Source organism: Sardina pilchardus, chromosome 6 (assembly GCF_963854185.1).
Source record: "Sardina pilchardus chromosome 6, fSarPil1.1, whole genome shotgun sequence".
NCBI classification, from domain to species: Eukaryota; Metazoa; Chordata; class Actinopteri; order Clupeiformes; family Clupeidae; genus Sardina; species Sardina pilchardus.
In genome coordinates, this window is record NC_084999.1 from 1,298,699 (window position 1) to 1,310,740 (window position 12,042).

Below are 12,042 nucleotides of genomic sequence, written 5' to 3' on the forward strand. Positions count from 1 at the left end.
CACATGATCTCCAACTTTAGAATAGAGAGATGCTACAAACCAGTGGATCTTGATGTCACTGACGTCCAGTTGCACCACTTCTGTGACGCCTGTGAGAGAGGCTATGGGACGGTCAGTTACTTAAGATTTACCTGCAGAAGTAGACCACCTCACATTGCATTTGTGATGGGGAAATCGAGGGTTGCACCCTTAAAAATAGTGACAATTCCCAGACTGGAGCTCACCTCCGCAGTTTTGGCTGCTCGGATGGACAATATGCTCAAGAAAGAACTAGAACTTCCGATCTCAGAATCCTTCTTCTGGACAGATAGTACTTCTGTTCTGAAGTACATCCTGAATGACACACAGAGATTCAAAACTTTTGTGGCAAATAGGGTATCTGTGATTCGCGATCTGACAGAGAAATCTCAGTGGCGTCACATTAAGACTGATCTCAATCCAGCAGACAATGCGTCTAGAGGAATGCGAGCTGAGACTTTTCTGAAAGTTAGTAGTTGGCTTAAAGGTCCAGACTTTCTGGCCAAATGCGAAGCTGACTGGCCGAAGCTTTCTACAGAACCACCGACACTTTCTGACAGTGACTTGGAGGTAAAGAAAAAGGTTGTAGCTTTTGCAACAGTAGCCCATGAAAATCCTCTGACTCACTTTATTGAATACTTCTCGTCTTGGGACAAACTCATTAGATCTACAGCCTGGCTCTTGAAGTTCAAAAGGACTTTGAGACACTTGATCCAACTGAAGCAAACAGGTACTTCACAGAGTGTGAAGGTGAAATCAGAACCTGCAGACCGACAGCTATCCACACAGGACCTCACAGACGCTGAGGAATCACTCGTAGCTTATGTTCAACGGCAAGCCTTCAAGGATGAAGTGAAAGCCTTACAAATAGGCCAAGCTGTAAGAAGGAGTAGCAGACTCTACAAATTGGACCCCATGATTTATGATGGAATACTAAGAGTAGGAGGCAGACTAAGCAAGCTGGCTATGACTGAGGAGATCAAGCACCCAGCCATTCTGCCTAGTGATGATCACCTCTCAAGACTTCTTCTGAGCCATACCCACCATCTCGTAGGTCACTGTGGAAAAAATCAGATGCTTTCCAAACTCGGGACGAAGTACTGGATACTCAAAGCCAATCAGGCTGCAAGGAAAATAACCCGTGATTGCATATTCTGCAGACGATGGCATGGTACTGCTATGAAACAGAAAATGGCTGACTTGCCTCTCGTACGCATAACACCAAATCTTCCCCCGTTCACGCACACTGGCTTGGACTACTTTGGGCCCATAGAAGTCAAGAGTGGCCGTAGCCGGGTGAAGAGATATGGAGCCTTGTTCACGTGCCTTGCCAGTAGAGCTGTACATCTAGAGATGGCCTACTCTATGGATACCAGCTCATGCATTTCAGTGTTGCGAAGATTCATCTGCAGACGTGGTCAGGTAAAGGAAATCATTTCAGACAACGGAACAAATTTTGTGGGCTCAGAGCGAGAATTAAAAGAAGCACTTGCTCACTTAAACATGAGTAAGATCCAGAATTCAATACAGGAAAAGGGCATCAAATGGACGTTCAATCCGCCTTATGGTTCTCACCACGGCGGCGTGTGGGAACGCCTTATCCGAATAATAAAGAAAATCCTCTACTCAATCACAAAGGAGCAAACTTTAGATGATGAATGTCTTCAAACTACTCTGTGTGAAGTAGAGGCGATTCTGAATGCTCGTCCCATTACGGAAACATCTGGAGACTTTAAAGATCCTGAACCCTTAACCCCAAATCACCTGCTTCTCTTGAAAGGGAAGCCCATTCTTCCACCTGGGCTCTTCACCAAGCAGGACTGCTACTCCAGAAGAAGGTGGAAACAGGTTCAGTACCTGTCAGACCTCTTCTGGAAGAGATGGACACGGGAGTACCTTCCTTTAATGCAGGAGAGACAAAAATGGAATGAGGTCAAAAGAAACCTAAAACCTGGAGACATAGTGCTGATCATAGATGAGACCTCTCCACGAAACTCCTGGCCTATGGGACGCATTATGGAAACCTTTCCAGATACAAAGGGCTTCGTACGTCGTGTCAGAGTTAAGACCCAGACAGGCATCTTGGAGAGACCAATCACCAAGCTGTGTCTTCTCAAAGATATGTCCTGACTGACCAACTGACTTGACTAACCCACTAATACACTACACACACTACGCTGTACATTATATACAACATGGTATTTGTCTCATGAATAGTATCCTGAAAACTACTGAAATATTTGCTATTCACCAGATATGTTTTGACACTTTAAATGAGTACGAATATGAATACCTGTTGATGTTGATGGGGTGAGATGATGTGTAAATGTGTAATAATGTGACTATTGAATGGACTATTGAATGAACTTTGATTTTGCAAGACCTTGAGAAAAGACTTTGAAGCCCCCTTGACCTTTTTCTTTTTAAAAGGGGCAATATTTTTTGATAAAAGAACATTTTGACGAACTTTCTATGAACTTTTGAAACTGATATGTGAAAAAAAGAAAAAAAAACATTGAAACATGTATGCACTTTGAACTTTGAACTGTGCGGCTCTTTATGAATGTTTGTTATGAATTGCCACATTATGGTCAATTAGGGGCCGGAATGTTGGAGCCGTTTTTGATATTTATGTTTGCAAATCATTTTCAGTTATCGTTATTATTGATAAAATGCCAAAGACATTAGAATGATATTTATGTTCATGAAATATGATTTAGAATGATGGTGAATATGATTTAAATGTATGGAACTTTAAGTTAAACCTGTCTAGCTAATTGAGTGACGTCTGGCCGTCTGATTGACGGAGAATCAATTATAGGGCTGGCACACCTCTGGCCAGGTAGAGCGGAAGTGGCAAACAATTTTTCAACCGCGTGAATGCGATAGAGGTTTGTTTGTTTTGTACTAGTCAAAGTTTAGTAAAATAAATTTCTATAATCTAAAAAGACGCGCGTTGTCCGGTGTTATCCGCTCTCTGAAGCGGCCGCCGAAAGGCTGCCACTATATAGATAGATAGATACTTTATTGATCCCCAAGGGGAAATTCAAGGTCCCAGCAGCTTAAGACACCACACACAACATACAGTACAATGTAAACAATGTAAACAGGAAGATTAAAAAGCAAATCAACAATCAACAATGACTAAAGGAGCAGTAGAATACTATAGATAAGGTATGCATGAATGTACTGAGGATTGGTACTGTGATCCAGTCTGAGGTGTGTGTCAAGTTGGTAGTGCAAATAAGTCCAACAGTGCAACAGTGCAAGATTAAATTCTAGTGACCAGTAATAAATATGTACAGTACAAAATGTAAGCATAGTAATAATAATAACAGTACTAATATAAATATATGGACAATTAAAATAAACTTAACATAGTAATAATATAAGAGTTAGACATGAGGGTAGACATGTAAGCCCTGCCATGTAAGTGTATAAGAGGGTGGAGGTGCAGATATACTATGCATAGAAGTCCAACTCTCCTTTTCCCTTCAGTGAAGCATTGTACAGTTGTATGGCCCTGGGTACAAATGACTTTCTCAGTCTGTCTGTTGTGCATGTCATGGAGCGTAATCTCCAGCTGATCAAGCTCTTCTGCTGTATGATAGTGCTGTAGAGTGGATGACAGTCATTGTCCAGGATGCTGTGTAGCTTGTTCAGGGTCCTTTTGTCTGATACTGAAGTGATGCACTCCAGATCAGCTCCCACAACAGAGCCAGCCTTCCTTACCAGCCTGTCTAGTCGCCCAGCATCCCTCTTCCTAGTGCTTCCTCCCCAGCATGCCACAGCATAGAAGAGGACGCTGGCAACAACAGACTGGTAAAACATCCAGAGGAGCTTGCTGCAGACATTGAAGGAGCGCAGCCTCCTCAGGAAGTACAGCCTGCTCTGCCCTTTCTTGTATATTGCTTCAGTGTTGACTGACCAATCCAGTTTATCGTCTAGATGTACGCCCAGGTACTTGTATGTGTTCACCACCTCCACATTGACCTCCTCAATGGTGACTGGCAGCAGAGCAGGCTTAGACCTCCTGAAATCTACCACCATCTCCTTGGTCTTGGTCGTGTTGAGTTGTAGGTGGTTGAGTCTGCACCATTGCACAAAGTCCTCCACCAGGCTCCTGTATTCCTCCTCCTGCCCATCCCTGATACATCCCACAATTGCAGTATCGTCTGAAAACTTCTGCATGTGACATGACTCCGTGTTGTAGCAGAAGTCAGACGTGTAAAGGGTGAACAGGACTGGAGAGAGCACCGTTCCCTGTGGAGCACCTGTGCTGCTGATTACAGTGTTGGAGAGGCAGTCCCTCAGTCTGACAAACTGTGGCCGCTCTGTCAGGTAGTCTGCAATCCAGGATACTAGATGAGCATCCACACCCATCTGCAGGAGCTTGTCACTCAATCTGGGGGGTTGGATGGTGTTAAAAGCACTAGAGAAGTCAAAGAACATGATTCTCACAGCACTTTTCCCCTTGTCCAGGTGAGAGTGTGTCCTGTGTAGGAGGTAGGAGATTGCATCGTCGACGCCCACTTTCTCCTGGTATGCAAACTGTAACGGATCTAGTGCATGGCGCACCTGTGGCCTAAGTATCCCCAGAACCAGTCTCTCCAGGGTCTTCATCAGGTGTGATGTGAGAGCAACTGGCCTGAAGTCATTCAGCTCACGTGGATGTGGTTTCTTGGGGACGGGGATAAGACATGATGTCTTCCACAGTGTTGGGACTTTCCCGAGACGTAGACTTTGGTTGAAGATATGCTCCAGTGGCTCTCCCAGTTCAGCAGCACAGGCCTTGAGCAGTCTTGGACACAGTCCGTCAGGTCCGGCTGCTTTCCTGGGATGGAGTTTCTTCAGCTGTCCTCTAACTTGATCTGCCGTTATGATGAGGGGGGAGGGGAGGGGAGGGGGTGAGGAGTTACCAAGGTCTTGGTCACTCCGGGGGGTAGGGGAGGAGGGGACGTGCTGCACTGGGGGTGAGGGGGGAGGTGTGAGTTGGGCAGTTAAGCCAGCAAGAGCAGTGTCCGTAGTTGATGGTGCTAGTGATGTTGATGGTGATGGTGATGGTGGACGACCATTGTCCACTGTAGCAGTTGATGGTGCTGGTGATGGTGATGATGGACGACCATTGTCCACTGAAGCAGGGCAATCAAACCTGTTGTAGAACTGGTTTAGCTGGTTCGCCCTGTCCAGATCGCCCTCCACAGAGCTGCTGCTTTTCCTAAGTCCAGTGATGGTCTTCATTCCATCCCAGACCTCCTTCATGTTGTTCTCCTGCAGCTTCTGTTCTACCTTCTTCCTGTAATCCTCCTTGGCCTCTTTCAGCCTGACTTTGAGCTCCCCCTGCACTTGCCTCAGCTCTGCCTGGTTCCCCTCTTTGAACGCCATCTTTTTCCTATTTAGAAGGGCCTTGACATTGCTGGTTATCCAAGGCTTGTTGTTTGGAAAGCAGCGCACAGTTCTTGTGGGAACAACAACATCCATACAGAAGTTCAGGTAGTCAGTCATGCAATGTGTGGCCTCCTCCAAATCACCATTCTGTAGTACATTCCAGTCAGTGGACTCAAAACAGTCTCTCAAAGCCTCATCTGCTCCTGGGGTCCACTTCCTGAAAGTGCGTGTGTCACATGGTAGCCTCTGCACTTTAGGTATGTACATTGGTTGCAGGTGAACAAGGTTGTGATCTGATTTTCCGAGGGGGGGAAGGGGGGTGGCGCTGTATGCATCCCTCACGTTTGCATACATGAGGTCTATTGTCCTGTTTTTCCTAGTCGGGCAATCAACAAACTGGTAGAAATTTGTGAGGGTAGAATCCAGTGTTATGTGGTTAAAGTCTCCAGAGATCGCAAAGAAAGCATCTGTGTGCTGAGTTTGGAGTCTTGCAATTGTAGAGTGAATGATGTCACACGCTACGTCCGGTAGGGCTCGTGGTGGGACGTAAACACAGACAACAATGGTATGCGTGAATTCCCTCGGCAAGTAATACGGTCGAAGGCTCACTGCTATTAACTCCACATCCTTACAACATGCAGTTTCTTTAACTGTAACATGACCGGGGTTGCACCATCTGTCGTTACTGTAAATCACCAGTCCACCGCCCTTCTTCTTGCCAGAAAGTTTATTGTCTCTGTCCAAACGGGCCACGCTAAAGCCAGGTAGCTCAACGTTAGCAGTAGGGATGGAGCTAGTCAACCACGTCTCCGTGAGACATATTAAACTACATTCCCTGTATAGTTTCTGATTTCTTACCAGGGAAGCCAGTTCGTCAGTTTTGTTGGCCAGTGAGTTCACGTTTCCCATCACCATTGATGGAACTGCGGGCTTAAATCTCCACTTCTTCTCCCGTATCTCCCGTCGCCTCGTCTTCACTTTGAGTCCAGCTCTGCAGCCCCGAAAGCACCATAGTTCCTCCGGGATGTTAGCGTTAGACTCACCGGCATGTATGCGTAGTGCAAGCAGCTGTTTCCTTGTGTAAACAAATTTGCTGCCGCCGAAACGGTGTTGTAGTGTCCAGGTGTTGTAGTGTCCAGGGTTTTAGGTCCAGGTAGTGTTAATGGATGCCAACCTCGCTCCAGCGATACACCACATGATTGGTGTTGTAGTGTCCAGGGTTTTAGGTCCAGGTAGTGTTAATGGATGCCAACCTCGCTCCAGCGATACACCACATGATTGGCATTTTTCCACCTCTGGAATTTCCCACTTGTTCCGATCAAACATATCGTGGGATATTTGAAACTGGAGTACAACTAGATGCATCGCAAAGCGGTACACAATATGACCGCCGCTCAGTCTTGCACATTCTCTCGGCAAAAATGATCACGCTTGTCAATTTGTTTCCATCTCCTGCAAATGTTATGTATGTAAATTAGTGCGTGCATGTGTGCGCTTGCTTTTGTGTATGTGCGCTTCTGTCTGAGTTTTCGCTTGTGAGTGTGTGTAGTGAGGGTAATGGGTTTGTGTGTGTGTGTGTGTGTGTGTCTATTTGGCTGTATTTGTGTGTGTGTGTGTGTTGTGTCTTTATGTGTATATGTTCACTTGTGAGTGTTTGTGTGTGTACTGTAGGTAATGGTGTGTGTGTTTGTGTGTGAGGGTGTGTTTGTGCATGTGTTTGTGTACGTTTTATGTGCATGTGTGTGTGCATGCAGCAGGGCCGCTGCTAAGCTTTTGGGGGCCCTAAGCATAAATGGTCAGGGAGGCCCCCGCCCCCCCCCGCTCCCCGAAAAAAAAAAAAAAACACAAACTACAGAGTTCCCACTCAAACCTTCACCTTTTATTTTGAACTTGACATTAAATATACATATAATTCTGAAAATGTATATATTAAGCAATATATAAAACAAAATATATAAAATATATAAAACAAAAACAAAAGTAAATAAATAACATGGCTACAACAGCAGCACCATCAGTAATATCTAAGGTAATACATATATATATATATATATATATATATATATAAGTAATATACAAAACTTTCTTAACAGCAGCATTGCAACACAACCTAACAACTGTAGGCTCAAAAGATGAACAAAAATAATTATGCACATAAATAAGGTATAAAAGAAAGCCAGCATCATCAAAACAAACACACACATGCACACACCACTATTTTCATATACCCAAAAACTACCTTAAAGTGCAGTATTGTCCTAATCAAAATATTTTCCTTAAACTATGCAGAACTGTAACTATTGGATAGTGTGCAAATGCTAAATTGTGTGTGCCTTCTCCACAGCTGCAGGAGGCTTTACAGAGGTGCACGACGACTTTTCCTGGCAGCAAAATCACTAATCAAGTCATCATAAGACACACTATGTGACACTTCAGCATTGATGCTAATGACAGCAAGGCCACTTAAGCGCTCTTGTCCCATTGTTGACCGTAGATAGGTTTTAATGAGTTTCAGTTTAGAAAAACTGCGCTCTGCAGAGGCAACTGTAACTGGAAGAGTCAAAGAAATTCTTAGAGCAATCCAAAGATTTGGATACACTTCTTGCAGGTTATTGTCATGCAGAAAGGTCAGCATCTCCATGGCAGTTGTCTGTGGTGGCAGTTGAGGGAGGTTGATTATCTCCTGCATCATCTCTTCTCCATCAACATCAGCTTCACCTTTATCTGTGAGTGTTTTCTCGACATCCATACAGTGTTTGCGCAGGTCCTCCTTGGATATCCCATGTACTTTCTGAAAATCAAGTAACAGTCCAAATGTGTCTCTCACCTGGCTCAAGGTCTCGAACCGCTCCTGCAGCGACATCAGAGCAGAGTCCACAACTCGGTTGAAAAATTCAACTTCAAGCCTCTTCTGTGCATCACTGAAGGGCTCGTCAGGAGCTTCATAGCCAAACTGCCTTTTTGTGCTTCTCAACCTCTTCTGTTTGAGCTCAGGTTCAAGGTTTAGAGCCTCACACAGCTCCTTGGCAGTTGCTATGGCCTCTGAAAATCCAGACTGCCTGTACTTTGTAAGGGAGGCTTTGGCAGTCTCAATGAGCCTGGCTGCAACGTCAAGCTGCATTGATGATGATTGCAGCAGCTTGTTCACCTGGTTGGTGACTGAAAGAACTTCAGCCCAAACAATGGTGCAGATCAGGAATCTGAATGAGCCAACCTCTTCTGCCAGGCTTTGAGCCTCTGACCTTGCAACAGGTTCAGTGACAGCTTGTCTTGCCTCCAAGAGAGCTTCTCTGACTTCTTTCACTTGACTTCGTACAGCTACGACACTCTGAAGCCTACTTTCCCATCTGACATCACTCCATGATTTCAGTGTCAACTTCACATGTCTGAGCAAGATGTCCCACCGCTGTATGGCTGCTGAGAAAAAACAAAACAGCCTCTGAAGGTATCCAAAATAGCCAATTGCATCCGTAGATGACTTAGCAGCATCTGATATGACCAGATTCATTGTATGTGCAGCACAAGGGACAAACACTGCCCTTGAATTCAGTTGTAGCAGTCTGGCCTGCACTCCTTGCCTCTTTCCCTTCATATTGGCTCCATTATCATAGGACTGCCCTCTGCAATCGTCGAAGGAAATGCCGAGTTCCCTCAACTTTTCTAGAACAACATTTGACAGATTGAGACCAGTCGTTTCGACCACGTTCAAATATCCAAGGAAGTACTCTTTGATGTCTGGCTTAGGTACCAATTCAACAATGCGGACAACCAGGGACATTTGTTCCTTGTGGCTGATGTCCGGGGTGCAGTCAAGGATGATGGCATAATATTTTACTTCTTGGATTTTTTTCACAATGGTTCGGACTGTTTGGGAGGAGACAATCTCTATTATTTCGTTTTGAGTCTGTTGTCCAAGATAGTGCGTTCTGGAAGCCTCATCTTTAATTTTGGCCACATGTCTTTCAGTAACTGAATCAAATTCAGCCAGCAGCTCCACCTCTTTCAAAAAATTCCCATTGTCTTTTTCATAAAGAGTTTGAGAAGAGCCCCTAAAAGACAAATTTCTGGAGGCTAGAGACAGAGTTATTGAAAACAGACGCTTCAACACATCTCGCCATCTTTTCTTCTCTGCCTCCATTAAGGCCAGCTCCTGCTGGTCTATGGCTAGATTCTTCCTCAGACGCATATCCAGTTCCCTCCATTTTAACATGCACTTTGTATGGTCTGGGCTACCTTCATGGCTCCTCAAGCAAATGTTGATGTTGGACCAGTCGCCATAGCCTGTTTCGGTCAGCTTTATGCTCTTTGACCCAAACAGCTTGCACGCAAAACAGAACACAGCATTGTTCTGTGGAGAGTACACAAGCCAGCTTCTTTTAACTTTTTCTCTATTGGGAAGGGATTTAAATTGGAGGTTTATATGAAATGCCCTTCCATCTGGGCCCTTTGGAAAAGAGAAATCGGCTGGAATGTTGAATGGTCCTCTTCTCACTATCTCTACCCTGTCAGTGTCTAACATATGTGTGGGCCAAAGGGCGGGGTCTGTTGGAGATGGCACTTCGTCTAGAGGGCTTTCAGGTATAGGTGTTGATGGAATACCTTCTGAGGTGACTGTTGTGTGTTGTGTACCTGAACCTGTGGTTGGTTCATCACAGCTTTGTTCAGGGCTGGAGGCTTCAGACACAGTGGACGGTTGCTGAAGTTGTTCAGGATGCTGGGGTTGTTGGCTGCTTGCACTGCTTGTGGATGGTTGTTCATCATCATCATCATCATCTTCCTCCTGGCTACGCGCTGGTCCTTTAACATATTTTAGCATGGACCCTGTGAATATTTTTTGAAATACAAAAAATGTGATTAGTAAAAGTCAAATAAAAATATCAAAACATTAGCATTTTCTGATTACAAAAATGTCATGTCACTACTGTTCATAATTAGCCTGGCTAACGCCTACCACTTCTCAAATGAGACGTGGTCTGGCAACCAGACGTTCATTTTCTCGTATTTGAAAAAATGCCCAGATCCGTTCATTGGGCGCCACGGATGTCTATCAAATACGCATAGCTCACCCAACTCGTTCATATGCAACGCTAAGGGCTGCCGTAAATCCTTTGGCGTCGAATGTAGACGCAAGAAGGCAACGGAAACTTCTCGGATGTTCTGTGATTGGTTCGCCAACATCAGGCGAACATTTGGGCGTTAGTTTCCAGACTGGCTTAGCAGCGGGATTGAAATCACCGCGCAAGGCAGTATGGGAAAACCCAGGCTAGTTCATAATAGGATAAAAAGTGACTGAAAACATCACCATATGAATCATCTTAAGTCTGCTGTTAATCAGGGAACCACTTCATTATTTCAAAGCTATCTATTAGCCTGTGTAGGCCTACCACAAATTCTATTTTCTATTTTATAGCCTATCGTGTAGAGTTATACTACTTTGTCGAGATGGGCTACCACAGCACAAATCAATAGCATTTTTTATTAATGTAGTGCTGTTCTACAAGCTAAAAAATGCTTCTGCAAGTCACACACTATAAAATGTATGATAAGAGGAATGCAAGGTGGTAGGCTACATGACAGCACTTCAGAACACGTTTGAAAAAGGAGAGGTGAAATAAACAAACATGAATATGTCCGGTTTTTATAATATATATATATTTAATTATTCTTAGCTTAGCGATTTCGTTTGACAGACCTGGAATATGAAACATTGTGTGTTGAGGTAGTACAAAATGACTGTAAGTGACAAGTAGTAGCCTACTTATAACAGTGGATTGTGAGTTGTCTTTCTACTGCGCTTGCAAGGAAGCATAACTCGACAAGTAGCCCAGTTCTGAGGTTGGTAGCTTGCATAACTCAACAAGTAGCAGTTCGACAGAACACCGGGCCTCAGATAACAGACTGGGAAATAATTCTGGACCATTAGGGCTATCTGTCAACAAGCACTAGAATACATTGTTCAGATTTAACTCAACGACATAAAACCGCTAGCCTACATCAAACTATGCCTAGCCTAACCTAGCCAAGGTGGCTGACGTTAGCTAGCAGAAATATCGCTGACCTTACGTTAGCAAAACAATTAGACCTATTAATTAAACACAAACTTACCAGCAAGGGATGCACGAGCGTCATCTTTCTGTTTTCTTTTCTTTCTTTTTTCGGCACCAGATTCATGTTGCCTCTTACTTGCCATTCTAAATCTTCTTCACTGTTCAAATCCAGCCATTATAACGGGTCGTATAATTGAAATAACAAGAATGCTCCACCAACTCCGACGCAGGAGCTTTGAAGACTGTACCATTTCAGGGATGGGGGGGGGGGGGGGGCTTTTTTAGAGATAAGGTAAACACCTATGGTAAAATCATCTAATTTCCCCGAATTGAGTAATAGGGCACATAATTAAGAAAAACAACGGTGGGCCTGTCCATAACTAGTTTACATAGTTATTATGTTATTACATTAAATAAATTATCATGAATCATTTTTAGCAACCTTAAGTTTGGGGGCCCCCGCCAGGTACTTGGGGCCCTACGCGCTCTGCGTACTCTGCGTATGCGGAGCGGCGGGCCTGGCATGCAGATACGTGTGTGCGTGTGTATGCCTGCCTGTATACTGTGTGTGTATTTGTGTGTCTTGTGT